The 21,119-nt window shown below is 32.4% G+C and overlaps 1 protein-coding gene across 1 annotated transcript in view; it reads right to left on the bottom strand.

Annotated features, from left to right (window-relative positions):
• The window catches only part of LOC118183653 (fat-like cadherin-related tumor suppressor homolog), a 1,041,784-nt gene extending 1,021,575 nt beyond the window's left edge, over positions 1-20,209 (bottom strand). The window contains exon 1 of the mRNA XM_085816972.1: positions 19,721-20,209. The gene's annotated coding sequence lies outside the window, so the exon portion shown is untranslated. The remainder of the gene's footprint in view (positions 1-19,720) is intronic.
• Between the last annotated feature and the right edge of the window lie 910 nt (positions 20,210-21,119).

Raw genomic sequence — 21,119 nt, 5'->3', positions numbered from 1 at the left:
CTTTTTCTTATTTACTTTTACTTCTTTCTATTAAATAAACCATTTAAATATTACTTCGCGCTCTCATGCTGTGAATTAAGTTAAATTCTACAAAAAATATGGCGACCAACCGTGCGGCCTCGAATTCCAAAATGTGCGAGTAGTAGAACTGTCCTTTGACCTACTGAGTGAAAGTTATTCGATTTATTGGATTACTCGTATAAGTGTGGATCACCCAATTGACGACGATCATGTGTCGGGTGAGTACAAAACTTTCTTCCAATATGAAGTTAGTAGAAATTCCAGATTGGAAGCAGCTTTAAAGAACAGTAAAAGTTCTGAAATCAAAAGTTTGCATACGCTTATTTTTAATACTGATGGAGATCGAAATAACCGGAAACGATTACGTGAATTTTCTGGCTTTATATTTAAACCAGATTCTGAAGAATTTAATAAGAAAATAGATACAGTGCAGAATAGTTTTACTTTGAATGAGTTAATTAAAGTTTGCAATGTATTATGCATAAATTCAGAAGGTTTGAAATCGGAAGTAGTAACCCCGAATTGTCTCTTTCCTATGTGATTTATCTGTACTATTTGAAAATATTTTGCATGAAGAAAATAGTAATATTGAAGATGAAATTATTAATAAAATTTCTGAAATAATGCTTGATGATAATCAAAGAGACAATCCTGGTTTTAATGAGTCTCAAGTAAATAATAGTATGCAGCTTCCAATTCAAGATCATTTTAAACCTCATCTTAGTTTTTCGGATATTGAAAGTATTGTTAATCCTTTTTCTGGTAATGCATATGAAAATGTTGATAAATGGATTGATGAATTTGAAGATGTTATAAACTCTTTGAAATTAAGTGATTTGCATAAATTAGTTTTTGCTAAAAGATCATTAAAAGGTAAAGCGAAACTATTTATTCAGAGTGAACCTAAAGGTTAATGACTGGTGTAAGTTAAAAAGCTTTGAAATCTGAATATGGTAAAGCTTTTAATTCTGCTGAATTGCATGAAATGTTATTGTAAGCGTAAATTAATGCCTAATGAATCTTTAGATGAGTATTTTTTGAAAATGAAAGAAATGTGTTCGCGAGGTAACAGTGAAGATGCTTCATTAATTAAATATGTTATTGATGGTATTCCGATTCTGTGGTTAGGAAAACTATACTGTATGGTTGTGAAACAATATCTGAATTTAAACAAAGGCTTAAAATTTATGATAAAATGAGATCGGACAATGATAAGTTAAAAATCCAAAACCGAAAGTAGACACTCAAGTTAAAGATAGAAGTAAGCTTTCGTCATCTTACCGAAATCAATCTAACGTTAATAAAGTCAAATGTTTTAATTGCCAGGAATTTGGGCATTATTCTAAGCATTGTGTAAAGAAATCAAAGGGTGTAAAATGTATAAAATGTAAGAAGTTCGGGCATTATTCAACGAACTGTCCAGAGCAGACCCCCGAGACACAACAAGCAGCTTATTACAACGAATTTCCGACAAGGATAGAATTATGAAGACTGTAGAAATAAATAATCATTTAGTTAATAGTTTAGTTGACACTGGTTCAGATGTAACGATATGCAGCGTAGAGTTACACAAGCAGATTGGTTCTCCTAATTTAAATTGTAGCGATATCACATTAAACGGAATTGAATCAAAGCAAACGTACCCCATCGGCTTTTTCATTTCTGATATTTCAATTGATAGTTTTTCACTCCGTACTAAAATTTATGTTGTTAAGTCATTATGTAATCAAATTGTATTAGGTTTGGACGTATTGAGTCAGTTTAACTTCTCTTTTACCGAGAATGGTCTTCAAATAATTTCTCATCGGAATAAAAGTAATGTAAACTTGATAACTGCTGCGTCATATCGAAATTCTAACGTTCGTTGCGTTATGGGAAATTTGAATATTGCTATGTCATTGAAGAACGTTTATGATCCTTCGCAATCGTCTGGCGTCTCTGTTAACGTAAACAAAAGTCCCGAAAGCGGAAGTAGCGCGACGTTTAATTACCTTTCACATCTGGTGAATGCTATTTCTGTCAACGAGATTGATTTATCGCATATTTCAAATGCAGAACATAAAGAAAGACTGTGTAATTTAATTAATTCGTACCAGCCTCGGAAAAATAGGCAATCTGACTTCAAGATGCAAATAAATTTATGTGATGATATTCCTGTCTGTCAAAACAGAAGATACATTTCTTTCGCGGAACAAAAAGTTGTTAACGATCAAATTAAGGAATGGTTAAAAGAGGGCATAATAAAGCCTAGCAATTCTAATTATTCGGCGCCTATTGTTTTGTGTAACAAGCGTGATAATTCGAAACGTTTATGCGTGGACTATCGGAAATTGAATAAGAAGATTATTAAAGACAAACTTCCACTGCCTTTAATTCCGGAAGTACTTGATCGCTTAGAACAGTCAAAAGTCTTCACGACACTAGATTTGAAAAATGGCTTTTTCCATGTAGACATAGACGAAAATTGCACCAAATATACCGCATTTGTAACACATAATGGTATCTACGAATTTCTTAAAGCTCCTTTTGGTTTATGTAATAGTCCAAATGTTTTTCAAAGGTATATTTATTCAGTATTTCGTGACTTGTTAAATGAAGGTGTAGTAATTATTTATATGGATGATATAGTTATACCGGCTAATGATGAAGTTGAATGTTTAGAAAAATTAGAAAGAGTACTCAAAACTGCTTCGGAGTATGGATTACAAATAAATTTCAAAAAGTGCCAATTCTTAAAACGTAAAATTGAATTTTTGGGATGTGTAATTGAAAACGGAACTATTCGAACATCACCTTCCAAAACTGTTGCTGTTCGAAACTTTCCACAACCGCGTAACTGTAAACAACTACAAAGCTTTTTAGGACTAACAGGTTATTTTCGTAAATTCATTCCTCAGTATGCTAAAATAGCTAAACCTCTTAGTGACTTACTTAGAAAAGGTTTTGGTTTTAAGTTCGATTCCAAACAACAGGAAGCTTTTTGCAGGTTAAAAGAAATTCTCTCTCAGGCACCTGTTCTACATATATTTAGGCAAGAATATCCATTAGAACTTCATACTGATGCTAGTAGTCAAGGCTTTGGTGCGGTATTACTCCAATTGTCTGATGATGGTAATTATGACCCAATCCAGTATATGAGTAAGAAGACTTCACCGCAGCAAGAGAAACTCTGTAGTTACGAATTAGAAGCCCTTGCAGTAATAGAAGCTCTGAAGAAATTTCGAAACTATTTGTTAGGGACTAAATTCAAAATTGTAACTGATTGTAGTGCTTTTCAGAAAACTTTAGATAAGAAAGATTTAACTCCTAAAATTGCGAGATGGGCAATGTTTATTGAAGAATTCGATTACGAAATTGTACATCGTTCAGGAAGCCAAATGAAACATGCTGATGCTCTAAGTAGAAATGCTCTAATTTTAACATCATACACATTCGATGTAACTGAGAAGATTCGGTTAGCACAACAACAGAATGAAGATGAACATGTGAAATTGATAAAGAATTTAGTTGAGAAGGGAGAAGAAAATGGATTCTTCGTGAGAAATGATATTTTGTACAAATTTGAAAATGGTAAAGATCTTCTAGTAGTGCCAGAATCCTTACAGAACGAAATCATACAGAAGGTACATAAAAAAGGTCACTTTGCTGTAGATAAAACTGTGAATGCCGTAGAGCAAGAATTCTATATTCCCAGACTGAAATGTAAAGTTGAAAAGAAGATTTGAGAATTAGTGAGATATTGAATGAAGAATATCTAAAACAATTGATACAAGAACGTGATGAGATGAGAGAAGATGCTAAAAACAACATTTTGAAGATACAAGAAGAGAATCGAAAACAATTCAACAAGAAACGTAAGAAACCGAAAGAAACTATACAAGATTGGCGACTTGGTAGCCATTCAGAGAACTCAATATGGGACTGGTTTGAAACTACGACCTAAATTTCATGGACCGTATAAAATCATAGCTGTAAGACCAAATGACAGATATGAAGTCGAGAAAGTAGGATGCCATGAAGGACCGAATTTGACATCTACTGCGGCTGACCATATGAAGCCATGGTCAAATTGATTTGATGTTTTTATCAGCTCAAAACCTAAGGACCTGATACTCTTTTTTTTTTTTTTTTTTTTATTCTTTTTGCAGGTACATGATAGTGATGTCCATTCAACAGACATCGAGGACGATGCCTCTTCAGGCTGGCCGAAGCTGTGTGAGTCATCAACGTCCAATGCTGAATTAGAATACCAGGATTATGACGTTATCAGTATAGCATCGCCCAGCGCAGTAAGAATTATCCCAGACAGCGCTGAGACCTGGTCGAGAGCGGAGGGCAGACGTGAGCAGACGGCTCACACGTCTTCAAGAGTTTATGAACTTAGATTGTGCTTTTGATGTTATGCCTTTAGGTGTAAAAGGACTACATCATTATGTTAATCCTGCATACCGTTAACTTCATCCTTATTTACTTTTTCTTATTTACTTTTACTTCTTTCTATTAAATAAACCATTTAAATATTACTTCGTGCTCTCATGCTGTGAATTAAGTTAAATTCTACATATATTAATCCCTACTGAACGAACTGTACAAAACTGCTCGTTAGAACTTTTAATCTTAAATGATCACATATATTCAAGTGAGCTTCAAATAATTACAGACTAGTGTGTTTCAAATCTGGCTCCAAAAAAAAGCACACTCAAGTTTTCTCCACATAAAGATTTATCTTGTATAGCACCTTCGAATGTGGAATAAATAACAAGCAAAGAATATTTTGTCAACGAAATAAGAAGTCGATAATACACTTTCCCCTCCCTAGGGAAAAGGGAGGGAGAGAAGAAAATATCTCATTTAATTCTTTGCGGTTGAGTAGGAATTGCAGATGAATGCAGCAATATTTACTTAGCATTACGTCAAATACATAAAGAAGGGTTGCCCTCCAAGTTACTGAATGGAAATAACTTGTAAGAACAAGATAATAACATTTTCCCTTTGGTTACGAACAATAAATTTACATTTTCTCAGCAATGACACAAATGCACATTTACTTTGTGTACTCAGTCACTTCGGTAAAAACGTTCATCAACTGATATATTGAAATTCGTTTCGTTTTAATTTAAAATGCAAAAACATTTCAGAATTTATTATCGGTTTTAACACTTCTGAATTCAAATCCATTAATTCTGCTTTAATTTAAACTTCATTTATTTTCAAAGCAACTAGCCTTCGGAATTTTGAAGTTTAATTTGCGGTCTGATGCACGTGCTTCGAGGTCAATACTTCATTCTTAATTCATTTAAATTACCGTAATAAATATTTAATATTTTATTACGTAATAAAAAATTATTACTTCTTTTTGTATCATGTCATCTATCAAAAAACGGGGGAAGGAGGTAGTAAAATTTATGCAAAACAATGTTTCTATAAAAATATATTTTTAAGTTTAGAAATTTCCCTTTTAAAGTTGATCTAATATTCACATGCACTTTCGGGATACTTGATTTCACATTACGGAAATAATATAACTCTTTGGAATGCTCATATGAGTTCTTCATGTGTATCATTTAGATATGTGACGAAAGATACACATCGACACCGTTTCGATATGCATTGTTAGCTCTTTTACATACACTTTTTTTAACACTATTTAAAAAAAAACTGAAACATACCTATTAAAGCAAATCAGTATTCCATAGCCACGATGACTGATAGAAGGTAGCAATTTAATTACGGCGTCTTTTGTTAGTTGACCTAATGGTATAAATATTTATAAAAATGACCAATTAAATACATTATAAGTGGATATTCCGCAAATATGAAGTAAACTCACTCTACTTAGCAATATCAATTGTTGAGGCTAGGTAAAAAATATTCATATCACGCCTAGGTCCTATAATTTTTGAGAAAGAAGAAAAAACAAAATTATGTTCCATTCAATGGAAGGAAAATATATTATACATATTGTAAACGGACCTACAGGCATCCAAGTGGTTAAAACCGATGAATAGTAATAGTTCGACTCGTATTTGTACCCAGACGATCGGGCTATCTGGGTGTTTTTCGTAGTTCCCCCCCCCCCATATGTTAAGTGAATAGTAGGCTCTTTCCTTTAAAAAAATCCTCCTCTTAGGCACAGTGACCCCGCGTGTTATTCCATAATTTATCCTAACGTTTACTTAACACACTGCACACTTTTTTACACTCTTCACTTCAAGATTAACTTTTCCTTTCCCAACCTTTGCTACAATAATAATTTTTCAGAACATTTTTTTCTATAAAAAAAAATTTAATTTTCAGAAGGAAAGCACCAATTAGCTTTTCTCGATAGCTGATTTAATCAATAATAATAATATATAAATAAATAACAAGCTTCCCCCCTCCTCTTACCCAACACAAAAATTTTAAATCAAATCTGCCTGTTCAAGACCCAATAGCTGGAGACTTTCATTTATATAAAAAATAATTTTTTTTTAACAATACATTGGAACATCTTTACCGTTTAGTGACTGTGTTGAAAAAGGTAAAAAATCAATCAAGATCAATTTTGTCAGTTCAGTACAATTACTGTAATTAGTCATATTAACCAAATAAATTTAATTTATTAAAATAAAGCACAGAATGATTCAATATATATTTAAATATGGTTAGTTTACATATAGTTTTTTGGTCCACCAGTGGACGAGCGGCTGAAAATTTGTTCGACCTCGGGCCTGGCGAACGCGCTATGTATGGACTTTTTTGTGGTCTTTTCCCATGTGTAGTATCGGGAACACCAGCCAGTTTTTAAATTTTAAAAACTGCTTTGAATCTTTTCTTAAAGCAATCTCCATGGGGGGGGGGACCCGCTTGCTAGAAGGTTTATTGATTGTTATTTTGGGATAAATATTTAGTTAAAACGTAAAATTTGTCTGTGTATTTTAATGTAATATGTAGTTAAATCTTTAAAATAAGTTTAGCTTTCACATGCCGTTTAGGTTAGGCTAAGTTAACTGAATGCGGTAAAGCATACGAGGGTCATCTGCCTATAATAGTCCACTGCAACATCACCTACATCACCTCTACATTATCGGGATAAATTGAGTGAATGACGAATAAAGCTAAGGGAGTTTCTGCGATATTTACGGAGCACCTTGTATTATATGATTACTATTGCCATATTTTACTATCGATTTTGATATAAATTATTAAGATAGAATTTTTTGAACAAGATAAATAACGAACAGTCAACTAACACAAAAAGTATAATTTAAAATGTAAGTTACAGATCTTAATATCTTCTTTTTTATTTTAATTATGTATTCTTTTTGCTCTCATAACAAAAGCTGATTATAACTTCTCTTACTCAAAATGCAGATAAACAGCGAAAAGCTAGATTTACGTAATAATCGCAGCTTGCAGCAAAAAATATTATTTACTGGCAGAGCAAGACTCGATAGTTTACTGTAGCGTCGACATTCCAATTCATGCGCGAATAGTTAAGATTACTTATCTTAAATCTTCGATCACTAAGACAACCATACCTAGCCGAAATTTGCATGCATAATTTTCCCAATTCCGGTGCGATAGATCTGAAGCTCCATTTAATGCTGGAAATCGCAAGAAAATCACGTACGGGCTTTTACGAGTGAAAAGCATCTCTATTAATGTCCTGATCTCCTTTTTATTACGTGTGGATTGTCTTCTCTTTTCCTTTCGCTTATTTATTCTTCAAGCACCGAATTAAGGCTTCGGCTTATGATTTTATTTCTTTTAGTGGTGTGATTACTCTGCCCCTTTTATCTCCGCAATGAAGGCAAAGTATTCAAGAAATTTCGTCATTCCAAGAAATAAAGGTGAAGTTCTTTTTACCCATAATCCCCGCCATCAGTGATACGCATTTTTCTACAGGTTCTTTAAATCCAGAAACATTCACCAACCAAAAGTAAGAAATAAATCTTAAGGATTTTTGAAGCTTAAATTCCTAAAATTCTTTACATCTTACTTCAGCTCTTATAATCGTCACTAGTGTGGTGCTGAATATTTGTAGTTCTTAAATGTGATCAGGTTATGAATAATCGTGTTTGGGGTAGGAGGTACATTTCGTTGCTGAAACTTCGTTCACGCGGTACTTTTAGAGTCAGAACAGGTTTAATCTGAGCTTTGTTGCTAGGCAACCAGACCTTGCTACAACTCAAAAGCTGGTTTAAGCGTTTTGCCTAAAAATTCTAACTTTTCAACTTTATCCCAAGTTGGTATAAGAACTACCAATCAACATCGGTTGATGGTTTCGCTGAGTCAGGTACACGCTTATAAGCAAAAGCAACTTTCCCTTCCCTGATTGGCTATGACTTAAACGCTGCTAAACAAGTGTGAAGTCTGTAGTTGAACTAGCACCAGGGTGCCTGGGCAAGGTCCCTAACTCAAATCGAACGAAATTCAAAGTTTCTAAATAGATTTCCGAAAATAACTGGTTCAATAAATTTATGATTACAGGAGTACTGCTAATAAGAAAAGGCTTATGGCAATATTCAACAGCTGTGAACGGTTTTAATTACTTTTTATGTCTTAGACGCAAAACTTTATGACGACAAAAATACAAAACGACAACTGCTAATTAATATTGAATGCATAGAGACGATAAGTTTGTCATTATGTGAAGATCTTGCTAGCGGCAAGAGTCTCTAGTCGCCGAGTTGCAGAGCGTTGAGATATGCTGCTCTGCATGTAACAGTTTGCAAACTAAATTAGTCACGCCTTCTTAACTTTTCGGTTGCATTTTAGCTAAGGAATTTGATTCGTTATAACTGAAGACAATATCAGAGGAGCTAAAGTATCATTGGTTTTTCGGCTCCTTGCATTCGAGAGGCTTTGATGACAGACAAACGCAAATCGCTAAAATTCCCTAACAATGGTAGTGAAATTATGAACCTTGTGATGTCAAGTGGCAGTATTACTACACAAGTAATTGCTTCTGCAGTGTTACGGCATGTCGTTTCACACTTCGTAACAGCTCGGAGACTGCGCACATGAATCTTCGTGTGCTCCAGCGCAATTTCTTCAGGGCAATAGTTTTTTTTTTTTTTTATTTTTTTTTTTATTTTAATTCTAATGTATTTACAAGATACTCATCTTTCAAATTGCGGAAAAGCAATTTCACGTACATATTACGAGAAACAGTATTTAAGAGCTAAAAAGGTATTTTTTCGTTTCGCCGGCTTAAATCTCGCCAAGCAGACTTTATTGGCGACAACATACAGTATGCACATAATGTTAGGTCTAAGAATTTTTTATTATAAAGGCATAAACATTTTAATATCGTTTAAAATTTTGTAAAAATCCAATAAATACAGACAATAAATTTGTAAAAAGACATTAATTTAAGAATTTACTATGCTTTCATGGTTCAACATTCCGATTCGCCGGTTCACATTACGTGAGCCCAAGTGATCTCATCTCAAGTAAACTACGCTACAAAAATCTAATTATCAACATTAATTTCAAGTTAAATCTTAATTTGGAATAGAAATTTAAATGAAAGAATTATTTCAATTCGGACAAACAACTTACTCAGAAATTATGTAAAAGTGCAGTGCTTTACTTCACTAGTGTATTCTCATTAGAACTGATGAATTTAATCCTTGATTTTGCCTTCTCTATATTTTCGCATAAGTAGTGCGATTGCATCCTAATTGACTTAATTGCTGCGAATGGCATAAAATTAAACTATCTGGTAAAAATTCTATGTAATTGTATGCCAGTATTGAAAGAAAGTTGCGACTCGTTTTGAAAATGAGGCGTAAAAGGTTACCAGCGAGGATATTCCGTTTGGCATCAGTTGTACCATTATTAGCGACTTTATCGCCGGCAAAACGGAAAATACCGCTACGGTATATATTTAACTGCTAAAAAGAAAAATAGTACCGTTTCATTTACTTGCATCATATAGTTTTCGGCATTTATCAACTGCAGGTGGTGAGACCCGACAAATGTAACAGGCAAATGAATCTTGCTGGCTAAAATTCATAAAACAATCAGTCAGGAAGTAAACCAAGAACCAGAGAACCGTTTAAAAGAATGCTTTTTTCGCATTAACTAATTTATATCTCTTTTTTTAATGAGTTACAGCCCATGTACTATCAAAGAAGACAACACAGAGTACAAAAAGTAACTGGTTAAGAATTTTTTTAAAAAACAAAAAGTTAGAATTGTACACAGTAAGGGAAAAAAAAAGGATAACAAATTTTAAATAAGAAATGGGAGATAGTTTTAATGCTTATTAACTTTCGTTTATTTTACAGATCAATGCCTCAAAAAATTTAAGCGTCGATTTTTGATAAGTGCAAAAAATTCTCAATGTAAAGACTAACTACTTATCACGCGATGACAGCTCTGATTCTGACAAGATTACAAACAAGCAGCATTTTATCGAACTTAATGCATTCTGACAGGGTGGCAATGCTGTAAAGTTTTTGAATTCTAATAAATAACTATCGAGATATGTTGAATTCGTAAAGCGAACTTTTTAACAAAAAGTGTAAGTTTAATACCAAGAGCAACAATTTAAGCCTAGGAATGGTAAAATTATTTTTATAGCTTTAATTATTATTATTTATTAAGATATAAAGGAAAGGGAAATAAAGATAAGTGTTTTTATATAATAAAGTATATTGAATAACTATTAACAAGTAAATCTTGAAACATAGGTGCGTAATTTACGACATTAGAAACTAAATTTAACATTCCCATTTACATAATGCCATAAATATTAATGTTACAAAGAAGTACTATGGTGTTTTCAAACAACTTAGCTTGTTACAAGCAATGTACTGTCATAATCTGAAAGTAAAATTTAATACTTATGCACTGTGTAAAGGCAAAATCGCTCTGAACTTGGAATTTTCAAACCACGCAGATAAATCTGAGAGGACGGTTATGTGGTTTAAAAAAAAGTGCGTTTCGAACAGCATTTCAACACACATACACATTTCTTTAAAATATTTATGATTTTAAAATTACATTAAATTAAATGCATCAAAACACGTGAATTGAGATGCGTTATTATTTAATGAAAGCCAAGGTTTTTCAGGTGCATTCAAACATTTTATATTAATTACAAAATGCGAATCTGAGTGCTGTGGATACAAGTCAGCTTAACAGTGTTCATGTTTACAGAGTGTTAAGTATTGCCATACTATTTTTTATATTCACTAAACTATTTATATTTGCGATGTAAATTGATGAAAGTATAAAATCATTTGCTCGGTATAGCTTCACCTGTAAAATTTATCCCTGAGCAGTCAAAAAATTTCAGTTCTCTTTCTGCGGTCGTCGAGTTATCGGCATTGAGCAGTCACAAAAAGTTTAATTTTATCAGTCATTATGAGGGCGTAGGCCACCAGACGCGAATTCATAGGCCAGAGCCCTATCCCAGTATAACATTTTTACATCGATCCACATCATAAATGTAATATAAATAATGAGCATAATAATTCTGTAGAGCTGAACGATAAGCAATAGTAATAAAAACATAAGCAATATTCGTAGCATGATTACGATGAAGTTATTTATACCAGTCTTCGAAAGAAAAGCGGACAGAAAGTTATCTCCGTATGCTCGACGAGAGGTAACATCAATATTAGCAAACCAAAAACAATTATTCGAGACAAACAGACAAACAAGGACTGAACGTTGTACAAGACACATGTACATTGGTTGGTCATTTTTATTTAGAACATTATTCGATTCGTTAGAGAATCGGGGGCTTACTAGTTAAATACAAAATACTCGTACATTTATTATCGCGGCCACTTTAAAACAAACCAAGAACATTGCAAAATACACGAAATATTCTTGATGTATGCTTTATATTTTTAAAATCTCTCATTTTACTTTTGCGTCTTGTGTTTATTAAACTGTAATTTATTTATTTAAATAAACAAAATTCTAATAAATTACAAATAATTTTATAAAATGTTTTCTGTTTATTTAAATACGCAAAATTTATTGCGGTTATCACGGTGATTCCATGTGAAAGAAAAAGTCTATTTCGTCCTGATAAATGACCCTCTTGAAGGGGAAAAGAAAGTCTATTTTGTCCAGTAAATTGACCACCTTCATTAAGCGACCAAATCTATCAGCCATCTTAGTAGGTCTGCGTCTCGAACTAAGAACAACAAATCCATGCATGAGTTGTCACGCTAATTCCTTTCCATTACGTAAGGTGCACAAAAAAAGTATTCATTCTTTGTTTTCCCCATCTACCCCGCAGTAGGAAAGCTTTTATCTTCAACACAAATAGATAGCTTCAAAAAAAAAATATATATATATATAAAGAAAACTTGAATTTGAATAACACACAATAACATAAAAATAAAGAAGCAGTAAAATGTAATACAGTCAGTTTCCTCTCTTTTTTTTTTTTTTTTTTTTTCCAGTGTCAGGTATTATTAACATTTACAATACACATAGGTACGTACGATGCGCAAGTCAATACAGATTTATGTTTTCCTTTTTCTGTTCAAAATAATTATATGGAGATTTCAAATGAACTAGTTACAGATTAGCTCTTTGTAGAAAACTTTAACTTAAAAAAATACGTTTTCAACGACTAATTTTAAAGGATCCAATATTCTTCTACAAACTACGTGTTGTTGTTGCTAACCTCACTTGTCTGACCTGATCAGAACAAATCTACGAATTTTATCGTGGTAAGGACTACAAAGTTGCGTCTGCGCTAGCATGAGCCTTGAACATCATATAGGTGACAATATGACTTTGTCAGCTCCGACTCAAATTTGAAAGAAAACGCCCGGATGAACAGGTCTGAGGTCTCCCACCCCTCTTCTTGCACTACCAAACCACTCGAGAGGGTTTTCGTCTCGCTATACATTTTGAGTGCTCCTGTACCGCAAAGACAATATACACATACAAACATCCCTGCCTTCTCTGGGATTCGAACCCCGGGGATTCGGTATGGTAGTCAGCATTACTAACCATGGTAAAAGTTTACAAGCCCCTTGATAATTTTGGCAATTTTATTGACGCCAAGGAGGAATGTTTCTAAGATGGCTGTCATCCAAAACAGTGCCGAAAAAATATGTTGCAAAAACAACAAAAGTACTCACCTCGTTTGTTCTCGGTTACGGCTGGCGGCCCAAACTACCTTCGCAGTTGGATTAAGGCATATGGATGTTGTATACAATAAAAAAAAAAATAAAAAATAAAAAAAAAATTATAAGACTGTATTCCCCCTCCCCAGTATGTAATGGGAAAGTTATAGAAATTTAGGGTTGATCTTTACAATATGGTAACTGGTAGTTTCGCGACATTTTGGAGGCGATAAAGGTTACTACCTGGGACTTTGGTAATAATGTGAGCAGTACTCAGTTCCGATTACGCATTATTTTGCGTGAGGGAAATGAGAGATCATGGGATATGTCATGTGATATTAATGGACGAATTACGGTTCTTTAATCGGAAAAGGGGGGAAATCGGGAAAAAATCTGGAAATTTTGTATTTAGCTTTATTCTGTGTTGTGTGAAACAGTGTTGGTTAATTTTTTGGATCCCATAGCCCTAACTAAAGTGAATTCGAAATGGGTATTTAGGCATTGTGATAAAGAGAAGTTTGCTTTTTATTTAGCGGAGGAAGTATGGAGGAAAAATTCGCAGAAAAAAATCTTTCAATAATTTTATTGAATGAATTAGAAAAATGTATTCGCCACGTAATCAAGATTCTGAAGAAGATTAGGTAAGTTAGTATTTTTGGTAAAATCCTAGTATACAGTGCAGCCTTGGCGTGATTTTTAAAATTATCGCCAACACCAAAAATGACCCAAAGAACGTCTATGTATATACTATACACTATATACTATGTATAACTATATATATTTTTTGAATACCCGTTTACTACTCATCGTATATGCCCCGTTTTTACTGCTCATCATAAAAGTAGCCAAATCCCGTGTGCACCGGATACTAGGATTAAACCGTATTTTTAATTATTTGAGGATATTATTGTTATGCATTGTTCTAAATGTAAGGTGGAAAGGAATTTGGTATTATTGGGAAAATTGTTATTAGCAATGATTTAGTTTAAAGTAATTAGGATTGTAAGGTAATTTTTATTAATTTAATGTATGTGCTCATTTATATTTTAAGTAGTGTTTTTGAATTTAATTATATTTTAATGAAATGATAGTTATTTTGTGAATTTTATGTTTGTAGGAATTTGGTATACGTTTTAGTTGAAGTAAACGTGCATGGAAATAATTTAAATATCTGACACTAAGTATTTGTAATGGTTGCGGTATGAATTCGTTGGTGACGTGTATAATGTAATAGATGATTTAGAGGTAAAAGTTTTTGGATATTTTATTTATTTTATATGTGGAAATGTTCATATTTGGAAAGGGTAAATACTTTTTCGCGATCAGGTAATTTCATATATGTTCTTTTTACCGGGTTTAAAGATTGAGAAAATTGTCATGTAGTTTCGTGAAATTTTTCTAATTTATGAGAAAAAAGCAGTGTACATGGATATAGTGAAGAGTGTGCGCAATGCCATTTTTGTGCAATTCTGGGATGTTTTTTTAAGTAAAAATAAGTCGACGTGTACATGGTTTAGTGATATTTTAATTAAATGATAGTTATTTTGTGAATTTTATGTTTGTAGGAATTTGGTATACGTTTAAGTTGAAGTAAACGTGCATGGAAATAATTTAAATATTTGATACTAAGTATTTGTAATGCTTGCGGTATGAATTCGTTGGTGACGTGTATAATGTAATAGATGATTTAGAGGTAAAAGTTTTTGGATATTTTATTTATTTTATATGTGGAAATGTTCATATTTGGAAAGGGTAAATACTTTTTCGCGATCAGGTAATTTCATATATGTTCTTTTTACCGGGTTTAAAGATTGAGAAAATTGTCATGTAGTTTCGTGAAATTTTTCTAATTTATGAGAAAAAAGCAGTGTACATGGATATAGTGAAGAGTGTGCGCAATGCCATTTTTGTGCAATTCTGGGATGTTTTTTTAAGTAAAAATAAGTCGGCGTGTACATGGTTTATGTGTATGTGTTATTTTGAAAAACGCGTAAGGAGTGTGGTATTGTGCACTTTTTCCCAATTTTGCAGTGAATATTTGTCATGATTAAGCAGTTTTGTTTGATAAAATTTCTAGCATAAGTGTAATTCGGCTAGTAGATTGTTGGAAGAAGTGTTCAGTAGATAAAAAGAAAAGAAACATGTCTTTACTTCGTGAAGACAAAATGGCGGCGGGGGAAAAAAAAATAGAGGGTTGCTGTAGGAGAGTTGGTTGCCAAATTTTCGCCAAAAAATCGCCAAGTTACCATAATGTAAAGATCAACCAAATTTAGTAATAGGAATGGTTCTTCCTACAATTTTTTAACTATTTACAGCACACAGTTACATTAGCTTCACAATATATTATGTAAGATGTCGTAGCAAACACTACGGTACTAAATTTATCACCGTATTGTAAATTTAAAAAAATGCACTCGCAAATATTTTTCTTTGGTGAAAAATTCCTGTATATTGCACCGTCGCAGACAACAACGAAAATGCATGGTAATTTCACGGCCAAGTGTACTCGAGGCTTCTGTAAAACTAGCAGTAAATTCGGATGCTGCTGTAAAACTTTCTACAGTGTCCAAGGCGTGTAACATTTCCTGGCGTGTGGGCAGAATGATACTGTCTTCCTAACTTTCTTCTGATGGCATTTCTTGAACCTCACACACAACTGCTTGTAATTCAGATTCCTCTGGAGCACAAACAGCAATATCGTCATTAGCACTAAAAAACACCTCAAAACTAACACCAGAGTTCGCAATTATTCCATTCGTCAGGGGAAATGGTATCGTTGTCACCATCTAACTCGTCAACCAGATTAGCGTCTTTATGTCTCCAAGCTCCGCTAAAACAGTTCTCTATGCGCTGCGGTAACACGGGGAGACAGATTTTATTGCATCAAGCACACTCCAAGTTGGCGTTTCCGTCTTCGTTTCAACAGCACGAACAGCAACTCAAGCAAGTCATTAGCGATATGATCACTTCATAACTGCAAGAATGACTTGATCCAAAAGGCTGAAGACGACTTGTTGCATTTGACGGGGGGGGGGGGAGTAAACAGTCATGTATTTATGAACTGTATACCTGTCCAGTCATAAGAACATGCCTATTCTGAGCCATTATTCGACTATTAAAATGAAAAAGTCAATTAAGAAATGTCGAGCTGTCGGTCCAAACTTTCTTATGGTGAAGTATATATAAAGTAAAGTAATATTTATGCTCTTAAAGCAAGGGGTTTTTCCGACTTACCGATCACCCAAGGACGGTGTTTATCGCTGGAATTTGCATTACAAGGCAACAGTCAAATGTTGTTTACCACATGCTCCACCATGACAGTTTTCATCTTTTATTTCGAGGGCATGATTTGAGAAAAGACTACAAAAGTCCATTTTCATAGATATTGTAGACATCACACAAGATTCATTCGATCAAACTCATGCAACTAGTTGTTTGCTCGTTCTCATCAACTTTATTTGCTCCAACACAAATCACTAATGATGAAATCAAGTGTTTCTTTTGGAAGCGGTACAGTCAACCGGCGGTCAATTGAAATCTTGAAAGGTTAAAATTTTTTCCAATCTCGTTTGCTTTTCACTCAATTATAGGTCCATTTTTAGGTACATTGAAAGCGCGTATGATCGAACCATTCTAGAAGTAACGTTTTGATATTTTCTTATTCAAAACTGCGAAGTTGCCACAGAAACAACAGGGAAAAAATGTGATAAACTTTGAAAGTTCGTATTAAATAATAAAATGTAATGGCGCAGGGAACTAAAATGCAATTCGTAATTCATGCTAACATATAAAAACATCCTATAAGACCATATACATCGCTGCTGGAACCGAAATTTTGTTCATGTTAAACGAATGCCTTCAGTGAGTTCGCGTTAAGTGGGACTTACTGTGTATACAACAGTTGTTTATTTATTCGCGAATCATTGCATAGCCATAACAAGTGCTCTCCCCATAACAAAACAAACTAAACGTGTTGTGTCTATACTTTCTCTGAAAAGGAGAGAGAAATACAAAATCGTACGCTTGGTTACGTAAATAAAAATTAATTTCCTTGTTTATTTTTATTTGAAACATAAATCCGTTGTGAACAAAATATAAAAATAAGTTTTACATATAATTCTGACAAATGTGTTTTGCTTTTTGCTCAGAGGAAACAAAGATCTTTTATGCCCTTTAATTGCATATCTTTGTTTACAAACTAAACGAAAAATAAAATGGAAAAGAAAAAGAAAAAAAATACGCAGTTGGCCTACAGAACGAATATAATCAGTGAGCCGCATCTTCTGATTATCCGGATAGATAGTAATGCAAGTCAGTACAGGTAAATTAAACTACTGTAGTAAAGCAAATTCGAGTAAAATTATTAGTGGCAGATGTTTTGGGATTGAATTCAATGACACGATTTCTCTCTGGACACCATAAAGGTAATGGTTAAAATTTATACATACACACACAAATATATAAAGTTTACATATAATAAACACACACACAAATGGGGGGAAACACTATTCAGAAAAGGGGGCCTCAACAAGGGAATTCATGAATGCATAATACCTTGAAATCTATTTCGAATTACTAAAAATGTAATGTGTTTCATGAGAGAAACAATAAAACTAAAATGCAAAATTAATATGTACTAAACTACCATTTTATATGGCTATATTGTAATGTAGATTTAATTTAATAACATGACAAAGAAATATAACAGATAAAAATAAATATGATGTAAATAAAAATGGTTATACTGATTTCAAATTAAAAACTGATATGCTTCTGCTTCACTTCTGGTTCTAAATGCCAATAACCTTTTACGCAAAATTTAATACAATGCGGGTTTACAGAAATTATGTTAAATAGAAAAGTATCTGAAATTTTTGCCTTTTTCAAGCAGCAAAAATAATCCACAACATTATGAATTTTAAACAGATAAATTAAGTAGATGAATTTTCAAACCTTTTTTTTTTTTTTTTCTTCAGAAAATTCACCAATTAAACACAAAATTAAAAAAGCAAAGTGCTATAAATACATAAAACAACAAACAAAAAAATAATAAAGTAAATAAACAATATTTTTATTTTTAAGGCATTCATTCCAAATAAATAATATTTAATTTTTAAATTTCATTTTCTTGTATTTGAACTATGAAATTTGGTACTAAGATAAGATATTTTTAAGCTTCTCAGATAACATTCTAAAATGGATGCCATTTTTATACTGCTAATTTTACCAAATTTTATAATGTTAAAGTTCAATTTGATTTACTTCTCTTACATTTAACACCAGGAAAAATTTTCATTTTCGTTTCGCCCACCCCTAAAACTTATAGGATCAATCATTGTGACAGCAAGGTAAAATTATGTAAACCGAAAAAATTAATTAAAGGAAAAAGTACAACATTGGATACTAAGCACAAAGATAAAACTTTATGAAGACTAGTAGACATGAATAAAACAAAATTATTTTACTAAGCAGCTGATGTTAATTTACTGTTATGATTGGTTATTAACTATTCTGTTTTCATTGTCATGATGAAAGTCACTCTCGATTTAATAACTGTTTTAATCTAGTTACATGGCAATTTAACATTGTATGGATTATTTGTCACAATAATTAGAAAAAAAAAATATCTCATGTTTAGTTCTAATACAGAATACATGCCCTACGTCAAACACAAAATCGCAAGAGCATATACATGGATCTCAAATTTACATTGATAACATCTATGTAATATGATTACTCATCACATAATGATTTGAAATTAAAATGTTTAATTTCAATATGAAACTCAGCCAACTAAATGTAACTTTCTTGCAAACTACTTGCTATGAAATAATTATTCTGCACCACTAAATTACCTTTGTTTTACTTTATACAGCTCAAGTTTAAATAAACACTAATGTAATTAGCTATAACTAACCTTGCTCAGGTCATTTATATTGCTTGATTAATCATCTATCATCTATCACATGTAAGCCTCCTTTTCCTCTCTGTGATAGAAAATCATATAAAACACTATTATCAGTTGATAACATTTTTTAAATTAAGAAAATCATCCAATGAGTTATGCAGCACATTTTCTTGACAGTCATATTATATTCAAATTTGCTTGAAGGTAGAATTCTGCTTTACTTTAACTTGTGATCTTTTATAGTCATTAAATATAAGGTTTGTTTAAATAAAAATTTATAAGTGGTTAAAAAGTATGTTTTTGCACAGTTACAACTAGCACTGATTTTGATGTCTGCATCAACCAAAGACCCAGATGAAAACAGGGAAGAAGCTATTTCTATGATAACAGATACGATAACTAGTAGTAAATAAAATGCAGACAGAAAGATGATAAAAAGAAAATAAAAAACGTGAAAGTATTAAAAAAAGTGCATTGTTGATATAAAATCCAGAACATCAAGCGGCTATTTACACTACGTATATATTGTATATGAATGCGTATATCTCTAAAAGCAGCCTTCATGCAAGGAAACTTTCTTTTTCAATACCGATTTCTGAAAAGTCACGGTAGAAATCCAAGTCACGAATAGCAGCTGGCCGCCTTTAAGTGTAGAATCTTCCTTTACAGTTAGTTGACAGACTAATAAATACATAATACATACCTTTTTTCCGTTTGCAGAATCGCAGTTACTCACAAAAATCCAAAGTTAGCGCAACCGATACCGTTATCAACGCCGAGTTTACATCGTGACAACAGTTGTTAACATATATGACGATAAAAGTAATACAAACAATACTCCTTAACACTCCCAAGCTCACAGGCAAAGTTATTTCACAATCACCGCGTGCAAAGTTTGCCAACAACAGCGGAGGAATATCCGGCCAATCACAACTAAAAGATAGCGCCAGAATATTTTGATGTTAAATAAATTTATATTGACTAAAAATACAGTTTGATGGTTATTGCCTTAAAATCAGATATTTTTCTTACATTTTTCAATCGCTGAAAAGTATCTTCAGATGCTTATTATGTATTCTACCGGTTGCTGTGACGTCACCTTGCACGGCGCACCGAACAATAGTTGACCTCGTCTGTGATCTGGGGGATCCATATTTGGCTCTTTATCGCTTCTTTAATCGCTCTCACCTTTGCATTCTGACAGCAAGGATAAACGATGATAGGTTAAGATTGAGCTAGATTAGAAATAAAAAGGGTTCAGTAACCTAGACAAAGCTTTCTTAAAAAATTAAATAAAAGATTTCAAAATTTTTAAAAAGAATTTTTAGTATTTAACAAATAATATACATTTTACAAAGACACAGTAATTAATATTACTTTAATGAATATGTGCTATTTTCGTTTTTAATCTGTCAAGGAAAGAAAATGAAAACATATGCTATAAACACAAATTACTGAAACTCTTTTTCGAGAGAACTATATGTATATTATCACTGATGACTGATGCAAGTATATTATAATTTTAATGTAAAAATTGTTTAAAAAATCTTGTGTAAATACCCAGGTTCTTAATTTACTATTCAAAACCTTAATATTGAATGCACTATAATTTACACTATAATTTATAATTAATAATTTACACTATAATTTATAATGCATAAAATTTAATTACATTAATATGTTGAAAATCAATAGAATTAATCTTATCAATGTGATTTGTCATAGTTCTTATTTTCCTTTTATTGATACATTTAGATGAATCTCAGAATGTTATTTTTTTTTTTTAAGAGAAGTATTTAAAAATAAAAATATCCTTTTGCTTTCGTCGTCTTCTAGTCTCCTCCTTCTCTTTTGTGCCATTTGAATCTAAATCACTACTTTGCCTCAAAATCGAATTAATCAAAAATTCGTCAACTATTGAAAAAACTATCTGCGAATCGAATTTTAATTGAGCAGAATTCAGCGTCAGCTGAAAACTTAACAATCTGACGATTTCTTAACAATCTGACGATTCTATATTCATACCAAAGGGATTTTATTTTTTATTAAGATTAGCAGTGGAGCAGAGATTTTTACTTGCTGGTGTTCCTTTTTTACATTCT

This window comes from Stegodyphus dumicola, chromosome 5 (assembly GCF_044657685.1).
Source record: "Stegodyphus dumicola isolate Sdum_Otavi_A_Nest chromosome 5, ASM4465768v1".
NCBI lineage: Eukaryota > Metazoa > Arthropoda > Arachnida > Araneae > Eresidae > Stegodyphus > Stegodyphus dumicola.
Note: the sequence above shows the minus strand (reverse complement) of the source record. Positions and strands in the feature narration are given on the sequence as shown.